Source organism: Syngnathus scovelli, chromosome 8 (genome assembly GCF_024217435.2).
Source record: "Syngnathus scovelli strain Florida chromosome 8, RoL_Ssco_1.2, whole genome shotgun sequence".
Taxonomy (NCBI): Eukaryota; Metazoa; Chordata; class Actinopteri; order Syngnathiformes; family Syngnathidae; genus Syngnathus; species Syngnathus scovelli.
In genome coordinates, this window is record NC_090854.1 from 14,396,700 (window position 1) to 14,414,391 (window position 17,692).

Here is a 17,692-nt window from a genome sequence, read left to right on the forward strand (position 1 = left end):
CTGCATCTAGCCTGACATCAAATGCACCCCTTCTTGTGACTTCTTATAAAGGGCAACGTGACAAGAACTTAAACCTCGATGATATTTGCCTGAAAGCCAGAAGAAAAACCTGTCACATTAGACGTCCGGGTAATTGACCATCTACAGTAGTCACACGGTTAGTGCGTCCCTCCCGTTTGCCGAGCGCCGCTCAGCCCATCCGCCCACGCACCGTCGCTTCATGGCGCTCTCCGATCCGACCTTGAGCGCCGCAATTCAATGCGCGATGGCTTTTAGAGACTGTTTTCTCTCTGAGGCGGTTCAATCTCGGAGACACCCACACAGACAGACACGTATATATTTGCAAGTACTTGAGCTTAACTATATCTGACAATCAAGTACATTAATCATGATAGATGATAGAAAGTCCAGTCTATGCTGTGGTTGTTTAAGGGTCATTTTATGTATACAGTGAGCGGCACAGAAAACACAAAGTATGATCATTTAAAAGTCAATGTAACTAGACTCTTGGCGACTTTGAAATGCGTTTCCACCCCAACAAAGTAATCACAGCTCGAATTTTTATTTTTTTTTTAAAACTGAGCCAACCAGTGTCCACTTAACAGGTGAATTACAAAATTGACAGAACGGCTGCATTTTGCATGATGTCACACATTTTAATATTGCTATTCCAACATATGTTTGGGTATGTTTATTGTTTTAAATATAGGAGGCGCCATTTGTGCGTTAATAATTTGGATTATTTCCCTTTGTTCATCTCGTCTTTTTGGAGCTGCTGATAGTGTTTCCGCCCACAGCTCTTTTTCGTCCACGCGTACAAAGATCAGCCAAACAATTTACATCTTCAGAACAAATGTTTATCATTCATATTCATGAACATTTCTAATTGACTTCCATCTATCATTATTTCATGCACAGAGCTGATCATTAGCAAGGCAGAATCACCTGTTCCAAGTCCAACAAGTCCTTTTTTATTTTATCCCCCCCCCTCTTCGGATCCAACAAGTGCTTTTTTCTTTTATTCCCTCCCTCTTCGTTGAAGGGCAACACAGCACTTGAGCAGTGCTGCCGGCTCTGATGGCGAGCTGAATAGGAGACGAAGAATATAACAAAAGATTCATAAATGTGTCCAACTGGAAGCTCTGTTAAAAAGCAAGCAAGCGAGCGCACCACACTCCTACACAGCCGCGCACCAAAGCAAGCGCACCACACTCCTACACAGCCGCCCACACATAAACACAAAACTACACACTATTGCACAAAGTCAGATGGCGAGGCACTAAGACGAACAAACACGTGAGTACATCGACGATGATGGCCAGGGGCTGGTGTGGTTTCTCTTCAGTAGATACATATGGGGGGGCAGCAAAAAAGTGCAGCAAAGGGCCAGGTTATCTTCATATTTATTCATCTCGCCATGCATGAGGAGCATCACACCGCGTGCTATTCTCGGCCACAGCCTGCAGCCTGTAAACTGGCTCCCAAAAGATGGCCCCGGTGAAGTCACCTTTATGTTTGAGAGCAAAAAATAAAATAAAATCCACCGGAAATGTGAGCATCTTTTGGGATTTGTAGAATCGATTCCTCTGTCATGAGGAGAAAATCCTGTTTGTTCTGTTTCCAAATACGCATCCAAAGGGAATATAAGCACCTTAGAGATTTGTAGAATCGGTTGATTCTATCATGAGGTGAAAATATCGCCCGGTTAATATAATAAACTAAGCAGGTTTATTATAGTTAACAAAAAGTAACGGTGAAACTAAAATTGAAAAAATGATTTCGTCATTAAATAAAAAAGCAAATGCTTAAAAAAAATTAAATCTACACTTTTATAAATCTAATTGTAATTAGGCCCCAACCAGCGACTGCTGTAAAACATTAGAAGGAACATTTTGTCTGTCAATGTAAAGAAAGATGCAACCCTCATCATGCAGCAAGATAATGAGCCAAAATACACGGGCAAAAATAAAGCAATAAAGAAGCAAGAAGTCACATTGCCCAAATCAATCGCCGAAAACCTGTCCAACGTGAATTTAACTTGCTAATGAGGAGAGTAAATGAAATCAGAATAGAATAATTCCTAATAAAAGCAAAAACCCAGAAAAGAATCACAAAATATTTGGTCATGTCAATGGCTCCCAAAAATAAGTGCATCATTATTACAAGTAGATATTATCTATATTCATGTTATTCTATTTATCTGTTCCAATAATTTTGCCCCCTAAATTAATTACGTTAACTTAGGTCTATCGTTGACTGTAGCCATTGTATTACTTTTGAATGTACATTCTCATCAGAAATGTTCTTTGAGTAGCAGCTGCTTCCCACTGTGCTAACTGCTATCATGCATTGAGGCTCATCTTGGGCAAAATCGATGTTGCTCCAAATTAAGTTACCATAGCTGCTAACTCCAAGCCTTGAGAGTGGAGTTGTGTAGAAATTGTAATTTCTTTATGACAGCCACTTCAATACATATATATTTTTAAAGATATGTAGACGTGGCAGAGACGCTTTTCTTGGCATTTTTCGTGCTGCTCATCTTCATCGTACACTCATGTAATTTTCATGATTACATGTGCAGAAAAAGCATGTGTGCATAATCACAGTTAATAAGTGTGCGTGTGTGTGTGTGTGCGCGTGTGTGTGTGTTTCCATGCGCGCGCTTGCAAAGAATCGTGACTGTTGAGGCATCTGTAGGAGGATGCGATTGTGGTTCGCTGCTGTTGCTCCCTTTCATGTAACGCCTGTGAACGAGCATGAGCAGTTTGCAAGGGTCAGAGGTCAATTTGCTCAACACCTCAGCATGTGTGAGTTTGCAGGATTTCAGGCGGGCGTAGGATTTGTTTAGTGCATATAAAAACAACTTAACACCTATTTCAGGATTATTGAAAAAAAAATAGCCTACTCACATCTCCATTCGTCAATTTTGAACATTGACGATTGCGTTTTTTTATAAATCAATACTTGAATGTCTTCTTTTTCTACACGTCTAAATGATGTTGTTCTCTTTCCCCTTCTTCTTCTTGTTTTTCTTTTTCTTTCACACTCTGCTCACAATGAGTGTGTGTCCAGATGGAGTGTGTATCATGGCCTTCTGTCTCATCGTCCTCCGTACACCTCCATGTTGCACTCCACTGCAGGCGGCCCGTGAGCCAACCATCACTGTCGCTTCTTTCTCTCGGACCCATAAACATACTTGACGTGGCAAACGCTTGATGTAACATACTGTCACTCACGTGCCACGGCATTAGGTACACTTGCACAACAAATTTTTAATTCATATATGGGTCTTGTCTCCCTTCTCCGTTTGTCTGTTTACTAGTTAACATAAGTAGCGGTTCTACGATACACAAGCAACTTTTGATTCGGCAAAACAGGATGAGACAGTTCGGCTCATTGGTGGAGCACTGTGACAGGTGATCTGGACAAAGCACCTGTAGAAATATCAAATGTCCACAATTTATTTTATTTTTGACACTTCCTGTGTGTTTCCATGCAGTATATTGGCTCAGTGACTAATTCATGCCCATACACTTGAAATAATGACTATAAATAATAAACATTATAATCACAATAAGAATGAATAATATACCATAAATAAGAGTTTAGCATGAAAATCAAGGTTTGCCCACCCCCCAAAAAAATTTAAAAACAAGAAAAAAATCCCCCTCAATGTGCTGAGACGTGTGTATGCAAACGCCCATTGTACTGTATGTATAAATAAATGATATATTATTTAACTTTTGTTCAAAAACGCCAGCGACAGCAATATTTTATTATCCTGCATTTTGGGTTTGTCTGTTGGGCAGCATAGAAACTGAGTCAGAGCTCAGAGGACGAGGGTTAGAATTTGGATTGTGCAGTGCCTACATGTCTTTCTCTTCCTGTAATTTCTCTGATAATGTGAATGTGAGTCCCTTTGTGCCCTGTGATTGGCTTACGACAAGTTCAGGGTGTAAAGTCACCTGGGATAGGCTTGTGACCAAAGCGAGGATGAGCTGTGTGCAGAAAATAATTTGGTTTTGTTATTTTTACCATTTTGGATTTATGGTTATTGACAAAAAACAATATTTGGCTGTATTTTATATTTCGTCCTGTTAGTTTGATTGGTGAGCTTCTGAAAATGTATCTGTACTGTAAATGTAAATACAATTGCCAAAACAAAATCATACAACCAGAATTCAAAAAGAGAATACAATTCGAAAAAAATGTACATCGAAATCAATCAGTGTTATTATTTTGGTCTATTTCTGCGCTAAAGGGGCGAGAAAAAGGGAATGCGAGAGTTGCTTTCATAAAGGCTTTTCGATTACAGTGCACGGTGATTGTACGCCGGGAGGGGCGGCTCCATCCAGACGCATTCACAGGGGTCAGGTGGGTCACATTCCTCAGGAAGAGAATGTGGAGACAAGGCAGAAAACATGGGAACTCGGAAACCCACCCTGCAGCCCCTCGCCGCGGCCCGGCGTTCACTGTTGCCTAGAAACCAAACAGCCATTCTCACTGTTTTTCTCTCGCTTTCTTTGTGGCTGCAAAACCTTCAGCTTTCATTATGACTTGCCGTTAAAAGGAGAGGTGTTGAACTGGTGAGGGGGGCAAATGACCCACAAAAACACTGCAATGCAATGACCTCAACTGCTCCATCTATTCACTCAACTCAGCTACTAAATGCTTGTGTGAGACACGAAATAAATAAAGACTACTCTGTACATGGTAGCAGAAAAAAATGTCATGATTGGGTAGTCCATCTGGAAGTGCACAGAAAGTAGCAAGGGTGATATAGCCGTAATCGTGCGCTTTCGCACAGCAATCAGATGATTAGTGTGATTGTACCCAATCACCGGGCCCCGGACCGGTACCGGGCCACGCCGGGCTGCACAAGTGAGACAAAAAAAAATATTACAGTACTTTCCATTATATATTAGCTTTGTTGTATCTAAGAGGATTATAGGTTATGACTGACTCTATTTCAATTTGGTCAGGTGTGAGATTGACATCCAGCGCCATATTTACGTACTTCCATATTCTCTTCACATTAGGTGGCATCTTTTTTTGCAATGTGAATAACTCCATAAAATGATAAAATTTGACAAAAATTCTCAACATAGCCTTAGTTTAACTGTTGAATCTGAAATTTTAGTAAAAATGTGCATGCAAATGCTGGGCACTCTTTATCGTGATTAAATTAAGTAGGAACTTAGTCTTCACAAATTTCAATCAATACAAACAAGGTTAAACCATCATCACATTAATTTTTTTTTTTATTATTTAACATGTAAAAGCATCAATTGAATCCGCCATTACAAGCCTACCCTCTTCTCTCAAGAAGCAGCTGCGCCTGAATACCAGAGATCATCCTCAATGCGGCATTTATTGCAAGCGTGTCCGTGTGAGAATAAAAGTTTGTCAGGGAGAGTCTGACAAATGTTCTCTCAAATATCCGGATACAATTACGTAACGTTACATAATGCCAAAAAGGCAGAAAAAAATGGAAACGGTGCTTGAAAGTCTGTTTAACTCAGCTAAACAATGGGAAAAGTCATACATTTTTGCATTAAGGGCATTGGTGTCTTTGATGTGAGGAGGATGGAAATAGAGGATGGAGCAAAGGGAGCGGGAAGTTGGAGGACAACGTAGGTGTAGAAAGCAGCTGGGAGGAGGAGGCAAAGCTGACACACAAAGGTGGACCAGGCTTCGTTTCCACAGAGAGGTCTTCCCCTAGGTGCGCCTCCTCCTCCACGTCCTCCTCTGCCTTATTCGTTGCCACGCAGATTCTGCAGCAGGATTGCTGCTTTTGCTGTTGACTCATTATACCGACAGGTGATCTGGAAGATTAAGTACCCGAGGAGGAAGAGAATCAAGCCGTGTTGTGTGTTACAGAAAGGCACAAGTGTGTGTATAAAACATGTCCGCCACATTTTATAAGTGCTTTATCTGTAAAATACAAAAAAATGACTTAGTCTTTAAAACAACATCAACTTAACAAGACCGGCAATTGTCAAAATTTTTATATTATATCAGAATCAGCTTTATTGGCCAAGTTTGTGCAAAATTTATAGTCATGGCTGGAACATGAATGACCCCCCCCAAATATTTTTCTGAAAAAATCAAACTCCAAATTAAAATGTGATTGCTACTTTTGGCTGATTGTTTTGATACTCTTGATACATGGACAAAAAAAGTATTTTGACTCCTGGCCGATAAAATTTTTTTTTCTGAGCGACATAAAATGATGCAAGACTTTCTTTTTCCTTCCAGTAGACATCTGAGAAGTCACGAGACAAAGCCGAGAACGTCATAACTCGAGCAGGTCTCGATGGAGGCTTTCGAGTCAAAGGAGTGAGAGATGGGGAAAAAAACAGCAGGGGAATTCCTCATTCAAGGTAAAGGGAAATCACAAAGACAAATGTTCTAGTTAACCCCCTTGGACATTTGAATGTGAAGTGAAAAATCATTTGTAAAGTGAATACCAGCCCTGTGTGTGTGTGTTGGGGGGGGTTCCATGTGTGTGTAGTTGGTCGGGACAGGAGAAAACGGTTTGTGGTGAGTGTTTCCTGTCAATGAAAAAATGATAGGTCCACCCTTCTCTCAGAAAAGGAGGGGAAGCCCCCCTTCCTAAGCCCCCCATGTGTCTCTCCTGATATCAAACTGCACTCACACAAGTCACTCATCTTCATCAGGAAGATTCATCTGCTGCTATTTGCTTCTGAAAATAAAGACATTTTCTGTCTTAATCCGCTGCCTCAAGAAGACCGGGTCCATCTGTGCATGTTGTGCAACCAAACATGGAGGTTAACAAAATCGCTCTTCAGTATTTTTTTTTCAAAGGATGACTACATATTTCATTTGAGGCAAAAACTAATACAAGTGCCATTCGACACCTCCCCGCCAGCCCCATCTCGTTCAACATAATGGAAAGTTTAATTGGAAAAAAATCTTGACATTTATTATTTTTTATTTGTGATGGCACCGCTTGTTTACAATAGTGGATAATTTATAAGAAAGTCTTTTGTCTACACTACAATAATCACAGTGCGCTCAAGGACAAGCGTATTATGCGAGCGGCTTGCTGTCATCATCGCAACAAGCCAAGTACAAAAGAGCTTGCAAGTGCGACGCCTCTTCACAAGGAGGCAAAGAAGAAGATGAAGACAATGAAGTAGCATCCATCATGTGTGCCCAATAGCAAAACATGCAAACAAACAAAAGAAATAATTGTTTTCTTTGCTTTCAGCCGTTTGCAAGTTCAACTTTTGGGAATTGAATCATCTGCGTGTGGATAAAGCTGCTTGTGAAATTGGTTTGATTTTTACGGATTCAAACTCTGAATCAGGTCATTGATTTAAGGTCCATCATGGCAAGAGAGATTTCATTACAAATATCTTTCTAATTACTTTCAAATCTCAGAATCCCAATCTGTGTTTGGTCGGTTTAACCAAAACAACAGCCCAACAACAAATCCAAGTTTGAAGAACTGCAAAAAGAACTTTAGAACCCAAGCATTCCTTTACGAAAGCCCGAATTTAACCCCCGAATCTCCCCTTCCGACAATCGTAGGTCAGCCCTGATTCTATTAATGGCTCCAAAAATACTCTTGTCGGATAATCCTGCCGTGTTTGGTGCGCCTGGGCTAATCAGAAGGACGTCTGACCTCAAATCGTGGATATTCAACATGTTGGATTTTTTTGGCCCGACTTCACACCGTGCGTCATGTCCCTCTGGAACGAACGAGCACGAAATCCCTTTGTGTCGATGTGTTGCTCTTGCCGCGTGGCTGCACACCACATACAGTACGTGACTTTTTTTCTCATCACGTGTGGGGTCGCTCATAGTTGGGAAGTCGGCTGACAATTTTTAAAGCTCGCCGTGTGCCGCCGCAGGCTTAACCCAACCTTTCACATTGCCTGTAAAAGACGGAAAATTCTCCCGTGTTGCTGTTTTATAAGCGATGCCCCCCGATTTTAATGCGGGGGAGGACGAAATCCTCCTGGCTCCTGTTGTTGCAATTACGTCATCACCTAATTGATCGCAAGATTCAGTGTTGCTGTGGTGTACACAAACAATTATGACAATTCCCCTCTTTACTGGGCGAGCAAATGTTAGCCTACTGGAATTTTGCACGCTCTCGTTGTGAGGGAGCGACTAAGCCCCAGTCCTTCTCACAAACTTGACTAGCTTCACTGGCAGCTCCCCAAATTGATCAGCAACCTGCTCTCCAAAAACATCTACCAGGTACCAAACCTGATGCTGTTTCTGAGAATGACGACAGGCGCAACTGCTGACCAACGTGGGGGAGAGAAATGAAATCGACACTCAAATTAATATTCATGTCACGTGACTGTAAAAATAAATTCATAGCAGCTTGGCTGGACGCTTGCCTCGTCTTCCTCACAGGCAATTTTACTCTCCCACAGAGTGACTTCACTCTCCCTCCCATGTGTTTGGATGCGGCCGCAAAGCCACCGCCAAGCTGGACAAAAGCGACGTGATTCGAAGAATCTAATTAGTATGCACAGGCGTTTATGTCTCTTTGATACATGTGCTCATCATCTGCAACTCCGACAAGGACTTTTAGCGCTGTGTCTGTGGACGCAAAAGCCTTGATGAGTGAGAAAAGAGAGAAAGCAAGTGCTGGGAGAAGTGAGCCAGGGAGCTGAAAGAGAGAGAAAGAGGTGCGAGGCCTTCATCATGGATCGCCCACACATATTCCTTCCACTTCTCCATCACTCCATTACCTCTGTGCAAACGGCGGCTTTTCTGTCCCGCTGAGAGGAGGGAGAGGCCTATTAACACCACGGCAGAGAAAGCCCGAGCACTGTTCAGCCCACGCAAAGTGGTCCTCCTTCACCCTCGTACTCCTACACATGCACACAACTGGCGGAGGAGAAGAGGAGGTGGGCGCACGCGATGGACATTCAAGTAGATTCACTTTTCCCAAAGAGGACTTCACACAAAGGCTGAACAAGAAGGGATCCAAAAAAAAAAATCTTTGGGGGTTTTACAGCAAAGGGCTAAAGAGGCAGGAAGTGTCTGACACTTATGGGCCAGTTGGGTCTTACCCATCATCTCTTGAGTTTGCAAAAAAGTTTCACAAAAATATGCACGTGCTCTGATGATTTGTCAATGTGTCAACCTGCGAATAGAATTATATTTTCTGAAGAGAACTTAACAATATAGAACGAAGCATCTTTGCACTTTTCTGGTTTAACATGGTGAGAAGCAGGCCTGGAATGGCTTGCAGGCAGATGCCCGGTGGGCTGGTGACTTTTGAGGCCGATGCAGTGCGATTCCATTATTATTTTTGTCCAATTTAGCCCAAAAGACCAACTCACAATTTTAGAGGAAGCAGCTAATTAATCTCTTTACAATATAGACAGCTAATTAATCTCTTTACAATATGGACGGCAATTAACATCAGTGGGTTGTCAAGAGGAGGGCCACTAATGGCATTTTTGGGCCAATCCATCCCTGGTAAAAAAAAAAAAAAAAAAAAAAACCTTGAGTGTTAATCATCAATTGCAAATGCATCCCTTCACATTCGTGCGGAGTTCTCAAAAAACAACAAAACATAAATGATCCAATTTTTGTCAACAAAGAAGAACCTCCAAGTAGAATGACTTCTCTTGACGTTGTCGCTTGCACAAGACAAGACCAACATGACCAAAATTTTAGATTTTACAACCAAAATTCGTGATTCCCTCCAGCAAGACGTCACTTTTGATATAATTTGCGCAAAAAAAAAAAAAAACACACGTGATCAGCTCATCCCTCAACCTGCCCGTCTACTTCCTTTCTATAATATTTTGGCCTGGCGGGTGGGGATGGAAAAAAACAACAGATGATGAACAACATTTATCACCTCTCGCAGCCCCGAGACTTGTGTTTGGGTTGACGCTGCCCTATTGAACCAAGTTTGGAATTTCTGATTGCAACGTCAACACCAGCCTGTTTTCCTATTTTTGCTGTATCTCAAGCGAAGGAAAACTTGTTGCTTGTCAGGTCCCGCAAAGTGTGACACATACAGGAAGTGGATTTATGGCGTTGGTTGTCCCCCTTGTGAGAAGTCATTTGACAAGTGTCTAAGTAGGAATGTCTTTTCTGTTCACCAAGAAGAACATTTGAAGAGTTCAGATGCATAAGTGGACATCTTTATTGTTTGTGATGTTGAGTGTAATGATTTTTTTAAACTTTTTTTTTTAAACTATTGGTATAATTTCCATGTCAAAGCTATCCTAGTTTTTTCTATTACGAGAGTGTCTTCTTACGTGAAAGTGAAAATCCTATCTTATTTTTTTTTAATTATGCCCATTCCTGGCATTTCTGAGGAAATGCAATATTTTTTGCATATTTTTTATCAATTAATCGGTAAATTTCCAGCACAATCTAGATCAGTCAATTCAATTACTCATTTAGACCATCGGTCATGCTTCTATTGAGAAACCGTTTCATGATGTTTTGTCATAATGTAACAAATAAAATCTAAATTTCAAATTTTGTGCCTACTACTAATTCGATGCTAACACTAAACGCCATCATTCATAATACTGATTGAAGAATTGAGGTGCGTACTTTAGTATAGATGGATCAGGAAACGTTGACAAACTGCAGTTGTAAGCATATAATTTATATATAATATAAATAATAATGTACCTTTTAAAAGCTTTCCATGACTCACCGTAAAATGCTTCATTTTCTTGCAGATTATAATGAGATGCATTTGAAGGATGCACGACGTAGGATGGAATTCGGTGAGTAATGATGCATCACTTTGGCCTCCGGTAGGTAGCTTAATTGATAATACCAACTTCACCTACACAAGAGTGCTGAAATGTTAGACGTATAGTTCTCACAATGATGCAGTGCAGGTCTACACAAGCCACAATAAACATTGTTAAATGCCCAGAATTTTTTAGGGTTTTCTGAGGCCATAAGTAAAATATCATGTCTCAATTGAGGTATTATTACTAGGCCTGTACTGTGAAGAATTCAGTCATGACTCTGAATCATATAGAGTGGCGAATCGGCCGTTACATTCGAGTCAGAACGAATCAAATTGGCAACACTCAACGTCTCAGTATGTGTGGCGTTGCAGAATGAATCAGGCCGAGTGACGATCAAGCAACTAGAAACTCTTTAATGAGAACAAAAATGATTACTGTTAGCCATAACCATACCAAAACGAGTATTAGCATTCCACCTAAGCACCTCTAATGCTAAATAGATCAGTAATATCCAATATCCCGTCCATCTTGCACGTGTCTCATTACTATATGTCCTTTTCATTAAAGTGAGATGTGAATTCACTCGGGTGGAATGTTGACGGATAAACGTTAGTTTTATCGTTGCTCTCCATTGTTGGTCTTTGGCGTGTTGGCACTAATACGCCGCCAATGTGGCTGCGTAAATAAACGCATGCAGGAAAAGTCATCTGACTTTCGAAGCTTTTTATACACATGGAAGGGGAGTTGTTAAAGTGAAAAAGGCTTGGAAAACAGTCCTGCACTGGTCCACAGTCGCAGAAAGCAGACTCAAAAACTACGTACTACTGGCGCATTATAAAATATTGCGTACTACTTTCATTCAAGACTAAATTGACCAGTCGTGAATGGTTGTTTGTCTATATGTGGCGTGCACTGCCTTGCAGCTGCCATGAGCTTCAGGGAGAGCCTCTAGAAAATGAATGTGTATCTTCTCAGAAATGTACATAGGTCCCTGAACACAACTTCCAAAACCCAGCACCCGCCACAAGTAGTAGTATGTCCATCAAAACAGTACGCACGGAAATCAAACGTATGCCTTTGACTACAGGTAGTCGGCCATTTTGGTGTCCACGTTCCATTTTTCATCTCATTCAGCCATTTTTAGTTTTCTGGAAACCTACTCCAAAGGAATCTGTCTGAGCACCACTAAAATTGAACCTGCTATACTACTTTGCTCCGAGAAGCTTGGTGGGTCATACCTTGGTCTATATGGTCCACGGACTCTATGTTGTTCGTGTTTTTTCAAAATATTTAGCATTTTTATGAAAGAATTCTCGCTGAAATTTTGCACGGACACACTCGGCGCACCTTGGGCCTCATGTAGTTAGCATGAGGCGGGACAACTTTATTGCCTCAAGTGAAACGAGTTACTACCTCAGTAGAGGAGGGGAGGGTGTGAGGGGGAGAGAGAGGCCAAAAAAGAGAGAGAGAGAGAGAGAGAGAGAGAGAAGGAGGGAGGGTGAACGAGTGAGCGAGGGAGGGAGGAAGACATGAGGAGAGACGCTGAGCGACAGGCAGATGGAGAAGCATGCGAGGCGAGCAGCAGAGAGAGACAAAAGCGCGTGGAGAAAGTGCGGCGTGCCATGTGCTCAGGTAGTGCTCACTCTTTACACATCAACAACGCAACATGCATTTGTTTTCAATGCTTTTCTTTCTCTCTAATTGCATCCCTTCTTCTGCTACAAAAAAAATAACGTGATAAGGTAGGACAGCCTCTTCTTGCCTGTCAGCATTTGTAAGCGTTTGAGTTGCATGCCGAACTTTTATTGTTCATTCACGACGGATGACATAAATGTGGTTTTATTACACACATTCTTGTCTTTCTGTCGTTATGAGCACGACCCTTGAGATTCCACATTTTGCTGTGGGGTTGTTTTGTCTTTGTGGGGATTGTAGTTGGTCCACTAAATGAAAATGTTGTTTTACTGTGTGTGTTTGTGTGTGGTTTTGTGTTCATTGATAATGTGTTGTCTTCATTTGTGTGGCACAATCCCTATATCACTTTTCATGGTCTAGACATTGTTCACCAAGGGGACATTTTGGCTGGAAAAAAGTTAGGTGTGAGCTTTCACCCTATGTGTGTGTGTGCGTGTGTGTGTGTGTGTCTGGATTTGCAGCAGCCACGATGGTGCTTGGTAGAATATTGGCAAGCCTGAGGAATGTGTGAGACTTCACCCCAGATCTCTTTGTTCCCTCGCACTCATTCTGCCTTTTTTCTCATCTTCTTCTCCTTCTTCTGGGTCCAGGGTTGCACAACACACACACACACACACACACATGCACTGACACATGCACACACACACACGCACGCACACACACGCACGCATACTGCAAGCAACTTTTGCAGAAAACCAGTCGCAACTTCCCGCTGGCGGGAGAGATATGCACGGAATGTGATTATCATGTATTTGGGTTTAGCATTTTATTGCTGCCAAAAAAAAGAGGAAATCAGGCGTATGCCCGGTGTGAAATGTGTGTGTGTGTGTGTGTGTGGTGGGTGGATTGGGAAGGGGATGCGGTGGGTGGCTCATGAGCGAGCGCTGTTTGGCAGTGCACGTGAGTGTGTGGGTGGCTGTGTGGGTGAGTGGGTGCAGAGCTCTCGTTGAGCCAGAGCACATATTTGGTGTGTGTGCGTGTGTACGCATGTGTGTGTGTGTTTGTGTGCACGCGCGTGTTGATTTTGCACAAGGGCCAAAAGCATGCCTGCGTTTAAAAAAAAAAAGATTGCATTATTCACAAAATTCACCTTTAATTTACTTATCATGATTTGTTTTTAAACGGCTTTATTTACACATGCAAACTCAAACACACATTCACATGCAGTTGAGGTGCCTGTCAAACCAAAAGTGCATTCCGGAGCTCTCTCTCACACACACACACACAAACACACACAGTCGGAATGGTGGGATGAATGCGGGGAAACTTCAGCTGAAACGTGAGGACAAAAGGCAAAGGGGGGACATTTAAGAGGCTTTAACTCAGAAGCCTGGGAATGAGGGAGGAAACACACACGCATATGCACGCGCACACACATATATGTACACACACATAGGCATGCCTTTGCACACAGGCCAATGTACAGCTGCGGCTCCGAGAGGGGAATTCCCAGTGAAGGAGACAGTGAAAACACCTCGGCCTTCACACGGTCTTCCCGGGATTGGGAACAAGTTGACAAACAAGCTAGGAGTAAAGATTTGCATGAAATCATCAATGGAATCTATTGGACCAAACTGCAAAGACTATTTTTTTAATTATAGCTTCAAGTTAATGCGACTGTCCCTCGACGTCCACCCTGCTTTTTTTTTTTTTTTCTTATCAGGAGCTGGAAAGGCAGCTGCCTTGTCAGGTTAGGCGATCCCGCGTTCGCACGTTTGTCATCGGTCGACTTTGGTGTACTCCGATGACCCGCGACTGACTGCCCGACACTCGTTGCTGATGATTTATACAGTCCAAAATATTGGTATGAAAAACCCTTGAAATTTCTAATGGCGTTGCAAAACATCAACATCCAAGTTAATATTTTGTTTTAATTATTTCTCCTAGCTTTTTAGTGTTGTTTTAAAAACTCTCACTTTTACTTGTTTTATATGGTTGCATGTCATCCTGTTTCTCATGCCGTCTATGTTTTCTATCAATGATGATCTTATTTGAGCTCTACTGGTATTTTATTTTTATCCAATATCAAATATCAATTCTTGTGCTTTTATTGTTTTGTACTAATTGAAATATGATCATATCTATGCTCGCATTTGTTTGTATCATGCTATCCCATCTGTCTCTCTATTTCTCGTCACTCGTCTGACATGATCCTTTTTATTTTGCTAAGACTCATATCATCTATGGTTTTATTTTGTATTTGAATCCATGCAAAATTTGTTCTTTTAAGTCTTTACCTGTGCAGATCAACCAAATACAGATTTGATTCGTTTTTTTAAAAAGGCTCATTCATAACATCTCGGTTCTATTTTTTTCCTTTTCTCTTGTGACATCCAATCAATATCTGATTTTCTTCTGATTTCTCAAATCCTCTCGTCTTCTTTATATATAGTTTGTCACTGAAGTCCGTCTTTAATGTAATATCTGATCGCTTTTCCATCCTGTCATCCAACGTATGCAATCCCGTAAGGTTTTTTGGCTTAATCACCATTCCTCTGCTTTTTTTTTTTTTTTGTTCCCTATCATCCTCATTGTTTTGTTTTACATCATATTTGTTTGATGTTTGAGTTTTTAACTGAGTCTTATTTGTTCTCCTTTACTACTCCATCTACTGTATCTCTTTTCAGTCTATTCTTTGACATCTCCTTTTCTCTGCATTCATTTCCTTTTGCTACTTCATTTGATTTATCAATGTGAAACTTTGATGGGGGCTGAATGACACCTTTCTTCAGCTTGATGAGATGTCAAATGTGTTTTCCAGCAAATTAGATTCAATCTTCTATGAGTGATAGGAAAGAAAGCAGCTATGTGGTTTTCTGTTAAAAAAAAAAAAAAAAAAGAAATCATCACATTGATGAGCTGACAAAGGATTTCAATTAGTCAGTGTAAGACTGAGAATAGTACATTGAGAATATGTTGCTGGGGCTGTTGAGAAAAATACCCTAAACCCTCCCCTGCACTCATTTCCAGACAAGTGTGAGCTACTTCAAAATGAATTCAGAGAATTCCACATCCTGTAGCGATAGCGTCGTCGGCTTTCTCCGCCGCTTTTTGTCTTGTACCAGACGCCCGACGATATGCGTGCAAACGATGGCGATTCAGAGTGAGAATGACAAGGGACTTAAAAGGGAAAAGTCAAGAATTTTCGGTGAGGCATGACGGTAAAGCCCCACAGCAGGTGTATTTCCCCTTTGACGCCATCACAGCAGGCGATGATGATTTTTCACTTTCACTTTGAATGAATGACTTACACAGATGATGGTGTAACCTGCGCCAGGCATCATCGATTTACAGTTAATGCTCCAAAAAAAAATTTAAATGTAGATATTTGCAATCTTTTTTGGGGGAAAAAAAAACAACTTAACGAAAATATCAGCTCGTGATTTTGTCAGTATCTGATGACTATCTGCATTAACTGCCAATTTTACCTTTAACAAACAAATTAAATTCTGTCTTTTCATTTATGTACAATCAAAACAAGCTTTGCATAGCGCCACATTTATGCCACGCATTTCTAGTCGCCGTTAGAAATGTCAAGTCAAACAAACCGCTTCGGAACAAGGCATATTGTCTGAAAATGAAAAGAAAAAAAAACACATCAAAATAAATATATTGAAGGACCCTTTCATAGGAGTCCAATGAAAATCCTATTTGTCCACTATATGACGATTTTGGGTTTTGAACGGCATGTTTTGTCAAAGCAACCAGTAAATGCATTTTTGGATGATGCAATGCGAATACAAAACATCCTCAACTGCCCTTGAAAACACATTGCGCTTCAGACCACACATTCCCCATTTCGCCTGCTTTAAGATATCACTTCGAGTCTTTGATGGATCATTTATGATATAATAAGCGATCCTCAGGATAATAAAATCATATCTCTGTGTCTAAGTCCACCTCTTGAGGAATTGTGAAATACGCAGACAGTTAAACAATTTAGACCCAATATTGCAAATTACTGCTGCAGGATGGAAAACAATTCTGCAAGTTCAAATGTTCCGAGCAGAGATCTGGATTTTTTTTTCCCTTCTTGCATGTCTTCACCCAGATGTCATAAAGTGTGCGTTAACGTGTGAGGAATGAGATTCACCTGTCTTACCGACAGAGTGATGATGAAAGGAATTTTGAAGATGTCTCATGGACTTTGGTATGCTACCGGACCGATCAGACACTTTGACAACTTATTTATATATAGGGAAAGGTGTGGAACAAAGTTGTTCTAATTTGACGTGTCGTCACAGCTCTGATGCAATATTCCAGCAAAAGCAAATTAGTTTTCTCTTATTTATTTACATGTATATCATGGTGCGATTTTGTTTTAATGTATTGATTGTTGCGCAATTGCTCTATTGTGATTTCAATGTATATATACGTATATATATTCTTTTTTTTTTAAGACTGATGCAAGTTCGAAATGACTGATAGTGAAACTTTTGGTTGACTAATTGGCTATACTGTGGTTTGATTTTTTTTTTTTTTTTTTTTGTTTTGGGAGTGCACCAACTTTAGCTGTACTACAATTTGTTAATACGTTGTTTATGTTTTGTTTTGGAAGTGCGGCGAGGGGGTTCACCAAATTTGTCGCTGAAGGAGTTGTGAGGGCTGTGATATACAGTATGGCTGGCTTTGTGGCATTTTTTTTTGTTTGTTTTTCATTTTGATGGAGAGGGCTGCACCTGCTCTGTTATGATGTAAAATGAGGTGCATGGCTTAATCATGGGCTTTATTCTGATGGGGTTTTTTTTCATGTTTTTTTTTTTTCAAAGCTTAGGAGAGTGCTAGAGCACCCCTCATTAACACAGTTCAGATATTTCTTTGGCTGCTGTGATCATGTTATCGGGGCACCCGTAGGGTCTTTGTTTGATTGTAGCATGTTTTATTACTTTTTTTTAGAAAGGAGAGGTGTACTCCGAATGGAATTAAACATTTAGGAAAGGTTGCAATAAATTGAGCGACCATGCAATGCGACCATCTTGAGCTTTGCTTTTGCGGGCAAGAATGGTGGTGCGCCAACGCTGTCGGGATGTTGCATGAGTGTGCACTGGAAAAGCCTGCAGTGTATCAAATGACCCTTATAAACTTTGTTGTAACTTTCTCTTGTATTTGTGTGTATGTTTTTGCGCTTCACAGATCCTGCAGTGCTCCATTTGCTGAAGGTGTCTGAGCAAAGACCAAAGACCACAGGTACCCACACCTTTTTATCACATCAGGGATGCACAGCTTAGCCATTTTAACATAGATCATATAGATTTGACTTGCTTCAATTCCAAGTC

General features: G+C 40.9%; 1 long non-coding RNA gene across 13 annotated transcripts in view; it reads left to right on the forward strand.

Moving 5' to 3' along the window:
* Positions 1 to 17,692, forward strand: part of LOC125973450 (uncharacterized) — a 45,714-nt gene that overhangs the window by 1,876 nt on the left and 26,146 nt on the right. For 6 of the 13 annotated variants that reach the window (XR_011087219.1, XR_011087228.1, XR_011087223.1 and 3 more), the window contains exon 3: positions 52 to 17,603. This is a non-coding gene — a long non-coding RNA (uncharacterized lncRNA). The remainder of the gene's footprint in view (positions 1 to 51; positions 17,604 to 17,692) is intronic. The other 7 variants (XR_011087226.1, XR_011087221.1, XR_011087224.1 and 4 more) reach the window with 7 other exon arrangements.